A 17,340-nucleotide genomic window follows, 5' to 3' on the forward strand; every position below is an offset into this window, starting at 1 on the left:
CCCATATACTGTTTATGGCAAAAATGAGATGAGTGGACTGATTCAGATCAAATAGCTGACTTTTGCCCAAATCCCATGCCAAAGACAAACTAACCTTTTAAGAGCTTGAAGGTATGAATTTATCTTTGCATTGTTCTTTTTTTTTTCACATGAAGCCATCTTGGTATAATTTTAATTTTATACATTTTGTGGTGGTTGGAAATGAAAGGGATTTGGAGAGCTTATTTAAATTAGTGCAGTAGAAACTTTATGCAAGTCATCTTGTTTTTAAAAACTATAGAAGGGGATATCAGTGTAAATGTGCATAAATGTACACATATTTTACAGTCCTAATGATGTTTTTAAAAGTCTTTACAATGTTGACCACAGTCCAACACAAAACATTCGATTATAGAGAAAGAAAAAGATCAAACTAGGCCCAAGATTGGGACTATGAGCCCCTAAACTTTAACCTCAGCTATAAAAAAGATTCATTCTCCAATGTTTTCCCACAACCAACCAAAAACAACAAAAAAATGAGATTAGGAAACAGGCTGGAATTATAGTATTTATAGTTTTCCTTTAAACCTTGTTTATGTACATTTGAGTGGCCAGACACAATTATCTTGAAACTTAATGTAAATAATCCAAGATCAGTGTCTTCAAATGGTTTACAACCTAAGATTAGACAGCCTAGATAGGGCAAAGAGTTATAGAAATTTGGGAAACAGTGCTAAACCAACTTGTTGCATTGCTCTGTCTTATTTTGAAGGAGAATGGAAGTGTGATGCAAAGTTATATCGGCCATAGAGAAATACTGTAACTGGTAGTAATTTTCTCCCATCTGCATCCTGGATAAGTCGTCATCATCAGTAACACCATCCTCTTTGCCATATTCACAGTAGGACTCCAAGGATTATTATTCACATTTTAAAAGATACACATTTTTACTTTACTAATGAATTCTCTATCAGCTCCTCCATAAAGATTTTCACAGCCCAGTGCTCCTCAAGTGTTAATGTGATTAAAATAAAAATCACCTGGGGCTCTCAATAAAAACACATATTTCTGGCCCTTATCTCCAAGGATTTTGATTCAGTAGGTATAGGGTGGAGCCTAAGATTCTGTATTTCTAACAAGTTCCCAAGTGATGTTGATGATGCTGGTTCAGGGTCCCATAATTTGAGTAGTACAGATTTAGAGTTTCTTTCATGTTATAATACTGAATCTGAGTCCTTCCTTCAGATAATGACTTCCTTTTGTAACTGAGGTAATTGAAATCATGTAAAATGAGATGATATTTCAATGTCAGAAATATTCTAGATTTCTAAACATCCTCTATTCTTTCTGTTCTATCTCAGGAAAGGGACTTACCCTCCCTCCTTGTCAAATAAAACCTATCACTTTAATTTCAATCCTACCCTTCTATCAACTATTGGTAATACTAGTTAGGATTAGGTTCAGTTGCAAATGATAAAAAAAATAACAGTGGTTTGAAAAAAAGAGAACATTTGTATCTTTTTTTTTTTTTTACATTCCACGTATAAGTTGATACCATATGATATTTGACTGTCTGGCTTATTTCTCTTAGTAAGATAATCTCTAGGTCCATCCATGTTGCTGCAAACAGCATTATTTCATTCTTTTTATGGCTGAATAATATTCCATTATATATATACATACACACACACATACATACATACACAGACACCACATCTTCTTAAGCCACTCCTCTGCTGATGGAAGTTTATGTTGTTTCCATGTCTTCGCTATTGTGAAGAGTGTTGCAATGAACACTGGAGTGCATGTATCTTTTCAAGTTATGGTTTTCTCTGTATATATATACACACTTGTGGTGTGCACACTCATTACAGTCTGTCCAAGTCTTTGCAACCCTATGAACTGTAGCCTACCAGGCTCCTCTGTCCATGGGGATTTACTAGGCAAGAATACTGGATGGGATTTCCATGCCCTCCTCCAGGGGATCTTCCCAACCCAGGGATCAAACCCACATCCTTTATGTCTCCTGCATTGGCAGGCAGGTTCTTTACCACTAGTACCACCAGGGAAGCGCATATATACACACTACTATATATAAAATAGATAACCAACAAGGCCCATTGTATAGAATAGGGAACTATACTCAATATTTTGTAATGACCTATAAAGGGAAATGGCAGAAAGTGAACAGGAACTAAAAACCCTCTTGACAAAAGTGAAAGAGGAGAGTGAAAAAGTTGGCGTAAAACTCAACATTCAGAAAACTGAGATCACGGCATCTGGTCCCATCAATTCATGGGAAATAGATGGGGAAACAGTGTCAGATTTTATTTTGGGGGGCTCCAAAATCATTGCAGATGGTGATTGTAGCCAAGAAATTAAAAGACGCTTATTCCTTGAAAGAAAAGTTATGACCAACCTAGATAGCATATTGAAAAGCAGAGACATGACTTTGCCAAAAAAGGTCCATCTAGTCAAGGCTATGGTTTTTCCAGTAGTCATGTATGGATGTGAGAGTTGGACTGTGAAGAAAGCTGAGCACCAAAGAATTGATGCTTTTGAACTGTGGTGTTGGAGAAGACTCTTGAGAGTCCCTTGGACTGCAAGGAGATCCAACCAGTCCATCCTAAAGGAGATCAGTCCTGGGTGTTCATTGGAAGGACTGATGCTGAAGCTGAAACTCCAATACGTTGGCCACCTGATGTGAAGAGCTGACTCATTTGAAAAGACCCTGATGCTGGGAGGGATTGGGGCAGCAGGAGAAGGGGGTGATAGAGGATGAGATGGCTGGATGGCATCACCAACTCGATGGACATGAGTTTGGGTAAACTCTGGGAGTTGGTGATGAACAAGGAGGCCTGGCGTGCTGCGATTCATGGGGCCACAAAGAGTCGAACAAGACTGAGCAACTGAACTGAACTGATAAAGGGAAAAGAATTTGTAAAAATAGACATATTTGTTATGTATTACTGAATCACTTCGTTGTACACCTGAAACTAACAAAATAATGTAAATCAATTATACTTAAATTAAAATTAAAAATTACAAACATAAGCATCTCAAGTCTGCTATATTAGCTCCATTACCATCAAGTCACATATTCCTTCTATCTTGTTTCTCTTCCATCCTCAGCATACTGCTTCCACCTTAAAGTCTATCTTTCAAGGCCAAGAACTATTGAGTTCAGTTCAGTCACTCATTTGTGTCCGACTCTTTGCGACCCCATGAACCGCAGCACGCCAGGCCTCCCTGTCCATCACCAACTCCCAGAGTTCACTCAGACTCAGGTCCATCGAGTCAGTGATGCCATCCAGCCATCTCATTCTCTGTCGTCCCCTTCTCCTTCTGCCCCAAATCCCTCTCAGCATCAGAGTCTCTTCCAATGAGTCAACTCTTCACATGAAGTAGCCTAAGTATTGGAGTTTCAGTTTTAGCATCATTCCTTCCAATGAACACCCAGGACTGATCTCCTCTAGAATGGACTGGTTGGATCTCCTTGCAGTCCAAGGGACTCTCAAGAGTCTTCTCCAACATTACAGTTCAAAAGCATCAATTCTTTAGTGCTCAGCTTTCTTCACAGTCCAACTCTCACATCCATACATGACTACTGGAAAAACCATAGCCTTGACTAGACGGACCTTAGTCGGCAAAGTAATGTCTCTGTTTTTGAATATAATATCTAGGTTGGTCATAACTTTTCTTCCAAGGAGTAAGCATCTTTTAATTTCATGGCTGCAGTCACCATCTGCAGGGATTTTGGAGCCCCAAAAAATAAAGTCTGACACTGTTTCCACTGTTTCCCCATCTATTTCCGATGAAATGATGAGACCAGATGCCATAATCTTCGTTTTCTGAATGGTGAGCTTTAAGCCAACTTTTTCACTCTCCTCTGTCACTTTCATCAAGAGGCTTTTCAGTTCCTCTTCACTGTCTGCCATAAGGGTGGTGTCATCTGCATATCTGAGGTTATTGATGTTTCTCCCGGCAATCTTGATTCCAGCTTGTGCTTCTTCCAGCCCAGCATTTCTCATGATGTACTCTGCATAGGATTTAAATAAGCAGGGTGACAATATACAGCCTTGACGGACTCGTTTTCCTATTTGGAATCAGTCTGTTGTTCCATGTCCAGTTCTAACTGTTACTTCCTGACCTGCATATAGGTTTCTCAAGAGGCAGGTCAGGTGGTCTGTATTCCCATCTCTCTCAGAATTTTCCACAGTTTATTGTGATCCACACAGTCAAAGGCTTTGGCATAGTCAATAAAGCAGAAATAGATGTTTTTCTGGAACTCTTTTCCTTTTTCTATGATCTAGCGGGTGTTCACAATTGGATCTCTGGTTCCTCTGCCTTTTCTAAAACCAGCTTGAACATCAGGGAGTTCATGGTTCACATATTGCTGAATTGTTCTCCATATTGCTTGGAGAATTTTGTGCATTACTTTACCAACGTGTGAGATGAGTGCAATTGTGTGGTAGTTTGAGCATTCTTTGGCATTGCCTTTCTTTGGGATTGGAATGAAAACTGACCTTTTCCAGTCCTGTGGCTACTGCTGAGGTTTCCAAGTTTGCTGGCATTGTGAGTGCAGCACTTTCACAGCATGATCTTTCAGGATTTGAAGTAGCTCAACTGGAATTCCATCACCTCCTCTAGCTTTGTTCGTAGTGATGCTTTCTAAGGCCCACTTGACTTCACATTCCAGGATGTCTGGCTCTAGGTGAGTGATCACACCATCGTGATTATCTTGCTCATGAAGCTCCTTTTGTTCAGTTCTTCTGTGTATTCTTGCCACCTCTTCTTAATATCTTCTGCTTCTGTTAGGTTCAAACCATTTCTGTCCTTTATCGGTCTGCTTCAGCTCAGTTCAGTTCAGTCGCTCAGTCGTGTCCGACTCTTTGTGACCCCATGAATCGCAGCACGCCAGGCCTCCCTGTCCATCACCATCTCCCAGAGTTCATTCAGACTGACGTCCATCGAGTCCGTGATGCCATCCAGCCATCTCATCATCGGTCATCCCCTTCTCCTCCTGCCCCCTATCGCTCCCAGCATCAGAGACTTTTCCAATGAGTCAACTCTTCTCATGAGGTGGCCAAAGCACTGGAGTTTCAGCTTTAGCATCATTCCTTCCAAAGAAATCCCAGGGTTGATCTCCTTCAGAATGGACTGGTTGGATCTCCTTGCAGTCCAAGGGACTCTCAAGTGTCTTCTCCAACACCACAGTTCAAACGCATCAATTTTTCGGCGCTCAGCCTTCTTCACAGTCCAACTCTCACATCCATACATGACCACAGGAAAAATCATAGCCTTGACTAGATGGACCTTAGTCAGCAAAGTAATGTCTCTGCTTTTGAATATTCTATCTAGGTTGGTCATAACTTTTCTTCCAAGGAGTAAGCGTCTTTTAATTTCATGGCTACAATCACCATCAGCAGTGATTTTAGAATTCCCAAAAATAAAGTCTTACCCAGTTTCCACTGTTTCCCCATCTATTTCCCATGAAATGATGGGACCGGATGCCATGATCTTCCTTTTCTGAATGCTGAGCTTTAAGCCAACTTTTTCACTCTCCTCTGTCACTTTCATCAAGAGGCTTTTAGCTCCTCTTCACTTTCTGCCATAAGGGTGGTGTCATCTGCATATCTGAGGTTATTGATATTTCTCCCAGCAATCTTGATTCCAGCTTGTGTTTCTTCCAGTCCAGAGTTTCTCATGATGTACTCTGCATAGAAGTTAAATAAGCAGGGTGACAATATACAGCCTTGACGGACTCCTTTTCCTATTTGGAACCAGTCTGTTGTTCCATGTCCAGTTCTATCTGTTGCTTCCTGGCCTGCATACAGATTTCTCAAGAGGCAGGTTAGGTGGTCTGGTATTCCCATCTCCCTCAGAATTTTCCACAGTTTATTGTGATCCACACAGTGAAAGGCTTTGGCATAGTCAATAAAGCAGAAATAGAAGTTTTTCTGGAACTCTCTTGCTTTTTCCATGATCCAGCCGATGTTGGCAATTTGATCTCTGGCACCTCTGCCTTTTCTAAAACCAGCTTGAACATCAGGGAGTTCACGGATCACGTATTGCTGAAGCCTGGCTTGGAGAATTTTGAGCATTACTTTGCTAGCACGTGAGATGAGTGCAGTTGTGCGGTAGTTTGAGCATTCTGTTGCATTTCCTTTCTTTGGAATTGGAATGAAAACTGTCCTTTTCCAGTCCTGTGGCCACTGCTGAGTTTTCCAAATTTGCTGGCATATCAGTCTGCTTAGCCATAACTAAATAATATCTCACAGAAATGCATATGAAATTAGATAATAAAACCTTCCAAACGAAAAGCTATATGTAACAAAATGTTTGGCACAGTTAAAAAAGTATTTTAACTTGTTTTTCAGATCTCTAGTATTAACTGAACATGTCAATCTACTTATATTTTTAATGTACTGGATTAGAGTCATTGGATTTTTGTATCCAAGGGTCCTTTCACTTAACTTTGGCCTGACATAATTACTGAACCAAAAATAATAATAGTAAGTAGGGGCAAAGGAGAGATTTTGTTGAAAACTGTTTTCCCAAAACTCTTCTCAAAACTTTCCAGTGTGGGTAAGAGGAATACTATGATGAAGAAGGACTGTATACAAAGATAAAACTTCTGGTTTTATAATAAATCCAATTTGTTTTGGGGCTCCTTGACTGCAGAGGTGAGACTCTGGGAATTTGTCAAGCTAAATGGACCCAAATCACAGCTTTAAAAGAATTTATAATCTCTGAAAACTAATTGTTACAATTAGAAACTTTGCTCTCTGAGCATCTCTGATCTCTGCATGTCTAACTCCTGACTCTTATCTGGCTATTATTACTGAACTTGGCATTAACCAGCCTTTTATTTTGAGTGCTGATTTGGGCTCCTCCCTGTTTCATGGATTTAGATCAACACTGATTTCATTCCTGAGTTCAAGTTCTTTTATTCATCATCTCCTCTCCTGTTTCCATTTCAGTATGAACACTATTTGATAACCCCAGGTTCCTCAATCTCAAGTTCAATGGTACTCAACTGTGGCTGTATATTAGATTTAAATATCTATCAATGCCTGGGCCCTAGTCCAGGTACTTAGATTTAAGTGGGTCTGAGATGGGGCCAGGCATTGATAGTTTTAATGGCTCCCCAACTGGCTCTAATCTGCAACCAGGTTTGAAAATTACCATTCTAACATCTGTTTCTGTCCAAAATAACTAGACTCTACTTAGGGAACCACTCTATTTCTGTCCCCTGGCACCAGGCCCCACTTCCTGCAATGGTCCCATGAAATTCAGTAAATGTAGGTATTAACAAGAATCAATTAGATCTAAGATAGTAACCCATTGATTCAACAAACATGTAATGCATATCTACTCCTTTCTAAATAGAGAAAACTAGAATATAGTTCCGTTCCTCCAGAGCCACACATGTTAGTGGAGAAGGCCATGATGAAATAAATAAAATATATAAGTGTTTCAATAGAGGTATGAATCAAATGTTATGGCAATACAGAAAAGGAAGTAATTATCTCTTTGTAAAGGTTTGGAAGACTTCCTGACACATATTTGATTCTCGAGGAGTAAACAGAAGTTTACCAAAAAGGCAAAGGAAGATAATGAGAATCCAAGCAGAGAGGACAAACTAAGCAAAAACACAAAGAAAAGATATTTTGTATAAATATACTTGGATAGTTTAAATTTTTCACTGAAAAGTAGCATGAATTTTAAGAAAACCCATAGACTTTGGGAGTATTTTATATGCATATTTAAAGAAAATCAAAACAATACCCAGTGTCTGCAAAGTACTTTATCATTTTTGTGAAGAAAGAAAACAGTGTTAGTCACTCTGTTGTTTCAAACTCTTTACCACCTCATGGACTGTAGCCCACCAGGCTCCTCTGTCCATGGGATTCTCCAGGCAAGAATACTGGAGTGGGTTGCCATTCCCTTCCCCAGGGAATCTTCCTGACACAGTGATTGAACCTGGGTCTCCTGCACTGCAAGCTAATTCTTTACAGTCTGAGCATCACTTTTGTAAACAACACTAAATCCCCTTGATAATCCAACAAAAGAGAAAGATTAATAAAACTATAATAGTAAAAAAAAAAAAAGAATGATCACTTCAGCTTGTTTGCAAATTCTGACTTTGGGGCAATGCAAACACTTATAATGCCCTTTTGACTGCTTGATCTTTCTTTATGACTGATTGATAACCAAACTGGTACATTTCTCATTGGTTCTCTCTCAGATCTGAGTGATTTATACTTGGGATTGATTGACGACAGCACCCACCTAAAGATATAATCTTCTGTCTTTTAAGGTGCAAGACTCAGGACTCTAACATTATTGAATATTCAAAATGCTGTTTTGTAGCAAACTATTCAAACTTTTTCATAATGTATTGGCTGGTTTGACTATAGAAATGTGTTACTAACACTTATGTTGTTTTGTGACTGGGTCTTAATCTCTGGAAACCCCAAGCAACACATTCTTACAAAATTTGAAAGGCATCTCAGACAACAGCAAGATACATACCTTATATGCTTTCATTTGTCTTCTTAAAATCAAAATCCCTACCAAACTTTTCCTGTTCTTTATCTTCTAACTAGGCTTAGTACTTTATAACATTCAAAAATCCCAATCTGAAGATTGGAAAGAGAGGTTTTTACAAGTCAGAAATGACCTCAACAGGGTTCTTGTTTTATGTTAATGAAACATAGCTATTCTAGGGAGAAGAGGAACTTCTTCCATGATCCTTGAGTTAGGGTATGCTTGAGCAGAAATAGACCTTCTCCATCTTTGGCTGTAAAGAATATGATCAATCTAATTAAAAAGCAAAATGGCTGTCTGGGGAGGCCTTACAAATAGCTGTGAAAAGAAGAGAGGCGAAAAGCAAAGGAGAAAAGGAAAGATATAAGCATCTGAATGCAGAGTTCCAAAGAATAGCAAGAAGAGATAAGAAAGCCTTCTTCAGCAATCAATGCAAAGAAATAGAGGAAAAGAACAGAATGGGAAACACTAGAGATCTCTTCAAGAAAATTAGAGATACCAAGGGAACATTTCATGCAAAGATGGGCTCGAAAAAGGACAGAAATGGTCTGGACCTAACAGAAGCAGAAGATATTAAGAAGAGGTGGCAAGAATACATGGAAGAACTGTACAAAAAAGATCTTCAAGACCCAGATAATCATGATGATGTGATCACTAATCTAGAGCCAAACATCTTGGAACGTGAAGTCAAGTGGGCCTTAGAAAGCATCACTACGAACAAAGCTAGTGGAGGTGATGGAATTCCAGTTGAGCTGTTTGAAATCCTGAAAGATGATGCTGTGAAAGTGCTGCACTCAATATGTCAGCAAATTTGGAAAACTCAGCAGTGGCCACAGGACTGGAAAAGGTCAGTTTTCATTCCAATTCCAAAAGAAAGGAAATGCAACAGAATGCTCAAACTACCGCACAATTGCACTCATCTCACATGCTAGTAAAGTAATGCTCAAAATTCTCCAAGCCAGGCTTCAGCAATACGTGATCCGTGAACTCCCTGATGTTCAAGCTGGTTTTAGAAAAGGCAGAGGTGCCAGAGATCAAATTGCCAACATCGGCTGGATCATGGAAAAAGCAAGAGAGTTCCAGAAAAACTTCTATTTCTGCTTTATTGACTATGCCAAAGCCTTTCACTGTGTGGATCACAATAAACTGTGGAAAATTCTGAGGGAGATGGGAATACCAGACCACCTAACCTGCCTCTTGAGAAATCTGTATGCAGGCCAGGAAGCAACAGATAGAACTGGACATGGAACAACAGACTGGTTCCAAATAGGAAAAGGAGTCCGTCAAGGCTGTATATTGTCACCCTGCTTATTTAACTTCTATGCAGAGTACATCATGAGAAACTCTGGACTGGAAGAAACACAAGCTGGAATCAAGATTGCTGGGAGAAATATCAATAACCTCAGATATGCAGATGACACCACCCTTATGGCAGAAAGTGAAGAGGAGCTAAAAAGCCTCTTGATGAAAGTGACAGAGGAGAGTGAAAAAGTTGGCTTAAAGCTCAGCATTCAGAAAAGGAAGATCATGGCATCTGGTCTTATCATTTCATGGGAAATAGATGGGGAAACAGTGGAAATAGGGTCAGACTTTATTTGGGGGGGCTCCAAAATCACTGCAGATGGTGACTGCAGCCATGAAATTAAAAGACGCTTACTCCTTGGAGGAAAAGTTATGATCAACCTAGATAGCATATTCAAAAGCAGAGACATTACTTTGCCGACTAAGGTCCATCTAGTCAAAGCTATGGTTTGTCCTGTGGTCATGTATGGATGTGAGAGTTGGACTGTGAAGAAGGCTGAGTGCCGAAGAATTGATGCGTTTGAACTGTGGTGCTGGAGAAGACACTTGAGAGTCCCTTGGACTGCAAGGAGATCCAACCAGTCCATTCTGAAGGAGATCAACCCTGGGATTTCTTTGGAAGGAATGATGCTAAAGCTGAAACTCTAGCACTTTGGCCACCTCATGAGAAGAGTTGACTCATTGGAAAAGTCTCTGATGCTGGGAGGGATAGGGGGCAGGAGGAGAAGGGGATGACCGAGGATGAGATGGCTGGATGGCATCATAGACTCGATGGACGTGAGTCTGGGTGAACTCCGGGAGATGGTGATGAATAGGGAGGCCTGGTGTGCTGTGATTTATGGGGTTGCAAAGAGTTGGACACAACTGAGCGACTGAACTGAACTGACTGAGCAGAAATAATACCTAGACTGATATCCAAACAAAGTGAAGATTATCCAGAAAGATGCTTTAGAGTCACAAAGAGTTAATTATATATATATATATATATATATATATATATATATATATATGTGTGTGTGTATATATATATATATACACACACACACACACACACACATATATACAAAGAGAAAAGCAAGAATAGTATTACAGAAATTTAAAAAAGGGTGTGGCTAATAGAAACAGGAAATTATCACAATGAAAGATGAACTCGACCGGCTCTTAAGTCAAATAATCACCTAGGTTTATTGATGTAACTAACAGTGAGAAAACAAAAAGAGAAATTAAGGAAACAATTCCAGTCACCATTGCAACGAAAAGGATAAAATACTTAGGAATATTTCTACCTAAAGAAACAAAAGACCTATATATTGAAAACTATAAAACACTGATGAAGGAAATCAAAGAGGACACAAATAGATGAAGAAATATACTATGTTCATGGATTAGAAGAATCAATATAGTGAAAATGAGTCTACTACCCAAAGCAATCTATAGATTCAATGCAATCCCTATCAAGCTACCAACAGTATTTTTCATAGAACTAGAACAAATAATTTCACAATTTGTATGGAAATACAAAAAACCTCGAATAGCCAAAGCAATCTTGAGAAAGAAGAATGGAACTGGAGGAATCAACCTGCCTGACTTCAGGCTCTAGTACAAAGCCACAGTCATCAAGACAATATGGTACTGGCACAAAGACAGAAATATAGATCAATGGAACAAAATAGAAAGCACAGAGATAAATCCACACACCTATGGACACCTTATCTTTGACAAAGGAGGCAAGAATATACAATAGAGAAAAGACAAGTGGTGCTGGGAAAACTGGTCAACCACTTGTAAAAAGAATGAAACTAGGACACTTTCTAACACCATACACAAAAATAAACTCAAAATGGATTAAAGATCTAAATGTAAGACCAGAAACTATAAGACTCCTAGAGGAGAACATAGGCAAAACACTCTCTGACATAAATCACAGCAGGATCCTCTATGACCCACCTTCCAGAGTAATGGAAATAAAAGCAAAAAGAAAAAATTGGGACCTAATTAAACTTAAAAGCTTTTGCACAACAAAGAAAACTATAAGCAAAGTGAAAAGACAGCATTCAGAATGGGAGAAAATAATAGCAAATGAAGCAATTGTCAAAGAATTAATCTCAAAAATATACAAGCAACTCCTGCAGCTCAATTCCAGAAAAATAAATGACCCAAAAAATGGGCCAAAGAACTAAACAGACATTTCTCCAAAGAAGACATACTGATGGCTAACAAACACATGAAAAGATGCTCAACATCACTCATTCTCAGAGAAATGCAAATCAAAACCACAATGAGGTACCATTTCATGCCAGTCAGAATGGATGAAATCCAAAAGTCTACAAGCAAGAAATGCTGGAGAGGGTGTGGAGAAAAGGGAACCCTCTTACACTGTTGGTGGGAATGCAAACTAGTACAGCCACTATGGAGAACAGTGTGGAGATTCCTTAGAAAACTGGAAATAGGACTGCCATATGACCCAGCAATCCCACTGCTGAGCATACACACCGAGGAAACCAGAACTGAAAGAGACACGTGTACCCCAATGTTCATTGCAGCACTGTTTATAATAGCCAGGACATGGAAGCAACCTAGATGTCCATCAGCAGATGAAAGGATAAGAAAGCTGTGGTACATATACACAATGGAGTATTACTCAGCCATTAAAAAGATTACATTTGAATCAGTTCTAATGAGGTAGGTGAAACTGGAGCCTATTATACAGAGTGAAGTAAGCCAGAAAGAAAAACACCAATACAGTATACTAACACATATATACAGAATTTAGAAAGATGGTAACAACAACCCTGTATGCAAGACAGCAAAAGAAACACAGATGTATAGAACAGTTTTTCGGACTCTGTGGGAGATGGTGAGGGTGGGATGATCTGAGAGAATAGCATTGAAACGTGTATATTATCATATGTGAAACAGATTGCCAGTCCTGGTTATATGCATGAGACAGGATGCTCAGGGCTGGTGCACTGGCATGACCCAGAGGGATGGGATGGGGAGGGAGGTGGAAGGGAGACTCAGGATGTGGAACACATGTCTAGCCATGGCTGATTCATGTCAATGTATGGCAAAATCAATATAATATTGTAAAGTAATTAGCCTCCAGTTAAAATAAATAAAATTTAAAAATAATAATAAATGTAAATTTTCTAAAGAAAAGATTATTGAAACAAACAAACAAAAAAAAGATATTGATGTAGAGAAGCCAATGAAACTGATTACCTTCAGTGTCTTCTTCCTAAATGTCTACCTGACCTTCACCTTGCTTTTATTATATTTCCATTTTCCAATAAATTTCAATAGTTAACCACCACTGAACCTATTTAAACAGAATTATTAATAGCATCACTATTGGTATGCCATGTGATAAGGTATGCTCAACCTTTTCCCCCACAAGTGTAACAAGGGCTATGTTTCCTTTCCTCCTTACATAAATTTAAACAATAAATAAAGAAAAGTGATGTCTCAAATGTCAAGTTAAACTTTAAATGCTCTCAAATAACTCCTGTATAGAATTTCCAACACAATAGGGTGATATCCCATGATTCTTCATATATTCATTAACCTGTTTTTCCTTACTGTAACAATACTGGTAGAATTAATAATTACATTTTTTCTCTTTTCTACAGAATTTGGTAATCTGTTTCAAAAATAAAGAAATATGAAATTGTAACCTCCTCAGCCTCAGCTTTAATTACACTGGTTTACTTAAACTGCCAAAGCTATGGGAAGGTGTGGACAAGTATTTTTCCACTTACCAATAAAACCAATACTAAGAACGTTATAACCTTTATAAAGTTTTAGTAAATAATTTACCACATAATTTAGTAAATAGCTTAGGACTACTCAACTAGCCCTTTAAGTTGAAAAGGCCAGTGTTTTTGTCCATTTTATAAAGGTAACTAAACCCACAAACATTAAATACCTTTCTGAACCTGAAATTTTGTTATTTTTAGCTATAAGTCCAAATGTTCCTAATGAACAGAAAAGCTTGAATAATATTGTTAGATAATCCACATAAGATCTTTAGCACAATTCTTGATCTGTAGTACATACAATAAAAGCTGCCACTGATTACATCTACTACTTACATAGTTTATTATTAAATTAATGATTTTGTCACTAGGATCCAAAAGCTGGTATTTCAGGACAAGTTTGAGAAAAATAAAAAAGCTTACTAAGGATCTTACTGGGCAATGCCCAACATCTGAATGGAGAAGTTTGCCCAAACCCTATCTATCATAAGATCGGGGTAAAAATCCATGCACCAAATAATCCCGTCATGGAGTCAAAAATCTTTCCTCAATGATCATGGTATTTCTAGGAATCAATCCTAGGAGGGGAAAAAATCCAAAATAAGGGGACAATTTTATGCACAATAATGCTCATTATGTTTTTATACAAGCAAAATGTTTGGGGAAAGCTAAATACATAAGACAAAAGGCCCATTGTGCAGGCATTAAGATCTCATTAAAAAGAATATACAACATGGGGAAGTTACTACTTATTATGCTAGAATTTTTTTAAACTCTATATTAAATTATATTCCTGGTATAATCTCATTTAAATATAAGATATAGAGAAAAGGAAATATGCCAAATTATTAATTATGGTTATTTATGAAGTTTTAAAACATGCATAGCTTTCATTTTTCATACTTTCAAAATTTTGCAAATTTCCCCCAAGGCACAGAGGAAAATAAATGTTAGTTCTTAAATAAATGAATAAGACTAGTGATCATCCTGCTTCCTGTCATGAACATGGCTTTGCATGTTCTGTCTCCACGATGTTGTTGTTGTTTAGTCACTAAGTCATGTCCGACTCTTTGTGACCCCAGAGACTGTAGCCCGCCAGGCTCCTCTGTCTATGGGATTTCCTAGAGAAGAATTCTGGAGTGGGTTTCCATTCCCTTTTCCAGGGGATTTTCCTGACCCAGGGATTGAAGCCACAAGTCTTGTGTCTCCTGCATTGGCAGGTGGATTCTTTACCAGTGAGCCACCAGGGAAGCCCTGTCTCCATGATACAAACACCTATTTGAGTGATTCTCCAAGTCCCCTGATGCCAGAATCCCATTTGATATCACTATTGACCAAGACAAACTCTTTGGGCTTTATTGAGGAGTCATGGAGTTCAAAGTAAAATATGGCTCCATTCTGAATATTACAAAAAATATATAGAATATTCAGAAACTTGGCTAACTTTCTTTAACTTTTTTAATACAACTCTCTGGTGATGTTCAGATCTGCATCCACCATGTGAATTTTAGGGCTGTTGTGCTAAGCACACAGATGGTCTCTCAGTTGTCTGCTTCCTGATTGCTCCCAATCAAAATCTGCTTCCACTAACTGCGAAAGCAAAGCTGATAACCTGCTGTTTAGCCTATTGAGATAAGAAGAGGAAGAAGCTGTGATCATGTTCTATGCACACTAGTGCTCTTCAGTTAGTGCTATCAGACTCCAGAGTAGGTAAATTGAATGGAACCAATCACAGACATTGAAGGAAATTGCCTTCAGTTGTTATTTTATAGTGCTCTCTTTTGTCTTCAAGGTCTGTGAATAAGGTTAATTCAAATCTTAAAACAAAGTTCAGGAGGATGCCAGCTTATCATAAAGCTCCCAGAGAAACCTGGGCAATCAAAAACTAGCACAGTTCAGTCTGTATTACTATCTAGCTGTGCTCCACACCTTCCCAGTATTAGTCTCCCTAAAGGAGAAGAAAGAAACTCCTTCATATCTATGTACTTGCTAGATCTTCTGGAGAAAAAATATCAGCCTTTGGGGAATGAATTAAAGGAGTATTGTTGCATTTGTTAATGTGTAAAAGTTGGGAGGCAGGAGTAAAATTGGGTGCTTAGGTTTAGCTGGTACAGCTCAACAAAGGATGAAAATGGATCACTGGAACCCAAGGAAAGGGAGGGGGGATGATGAGTAAAGAAAAATGGAACAGAGGATGGGGCAAATGTAGCATATAGAGTAGCTGGGTGTAGTTAGCAGAGCAGCTGGAAAAGAATCCTGTGGATCTAGAGAATGTTGCTGCTCGGGAGCCTGAGCGTTCTCAGCCATTCTAATTTACTCTGTCTAGTGTGGCTGAAAGGAGACTAGAACGCCAGTCAAACTTGCAGATGAAGGTAAATAAAAAGGCAGAACAAGGATGAGAAATGGAACTTCTCACTCAGTGAACCCAAGAAGGATGTTGGCTGCAATTAGATGAGAATTGGGTCATTCGCTTTACCTAAAGTATCTTTCTTCAAGGATGGCTAATGAGTGATTACACTCACTGGCATGTTTCATCTGCCTTCCTAAAGCTGACATCACAAGGGCCCTTTCTTTACCTGTAGCAAAACTGTTTTGTTGTATTGCTCTGACTGGCCAACAAATGATATCGCTCATGACTCAGTGCTGAGGAGAGAAACCACGCCTTGAAAGTGTCTTCTGATGGTTGCAGTAGGTGTGTTCATGGCACAGGCTAGCAGCTGGAACAATTTGCCACTTTGTGGATGAGAGGCTAGGAGGTGCGAAACCATGGATCTCATTCTGTGCAGAGTATTTATAACGCCTTTTTCATCTGAAATAGTTGTCCTCTTTCTTTCAGTAACCACATCCAGTTTTAGAAGCTATCAATTGTCTGCTATTTCTCCCCACAAAATTGTAATGAAATAATGTGGAACTCTTATAGTAGATGCAGTCTCACCATACTAAAAAAAAAAAAAAAAAAAAAAAAAAAAAACTGTAAAGTTTGATTCACAGAAGTTAGTTAAATTAAACCTAAACCTGGATTTGATATTTCTACCAGAATCAGACACCTCTGATTCAAGGGCTTCCCTGGTGGCTCAGTCAGTAAAGAGTGTGCCTGCAATATGGGAGAGCCATGTTCAACCCCTGGGTTGGGAAGATCCCCTGGAGAAGGAAATGGAAACCCATTCCAGTATTCTTGCCTGGAGAATTCCAAGGACAGAGGAGCCTGGAGGGCTACAGTCCATGAAGTCACAAAGAGTTGGACATGACTAAATGACTGACACTTTCACTTTTACTTCCAAACACCTCTATTTGGAGAAACAGCAATATCCACTCTGTTCCTAATAAGCAGTGTGATTTGACCATATCACTTGGTGTCTTTATTAATTAATAATATTAATATATGAATAACATGATAATTAGTATTAGTAATATTAATATATCTCAGTTTCCCCATCTTTAAAATGAGGGGATATGAATAGATGAGGTATGATTCTATGAGTAATAGATAAGGTATGAATATATGAATGAGTGAATGGTGTGAAATAGCAAAATGACATTCTGACTCTTTTTTTATGAAGGCTTGTGACAAAACTAAGTAAAACTGAGGGCTTTCAGTCAATCTGGCTCTTCCTTTAGAGCACATAACATGTGGGAGGATATTGCTATCCATGATGTGACCCTTGCTTCATCTCATGCTGCTTCCAAACATGGACTGTATGTTCAGTCATACAGATCTAACTAGAGGACATAGATACAATGTGCTCATGAG

The sequence above is a fragment of the Ovis aries genome, chromosome X (genome assembly GCF_016772045.2).
Source record: "Ovis aries strain OAR_USU_Benz2616 breed Rambouillet chromosome X, ARS-UI_Ramb_v3.0, whole genome shotgun sequence".
NCBI classification, from domain to species: Eukaryota; Metazoa; Chordata; class Mammalia; order Artiodactyla; family Bovidae; genus Ovis; species Ovis aries.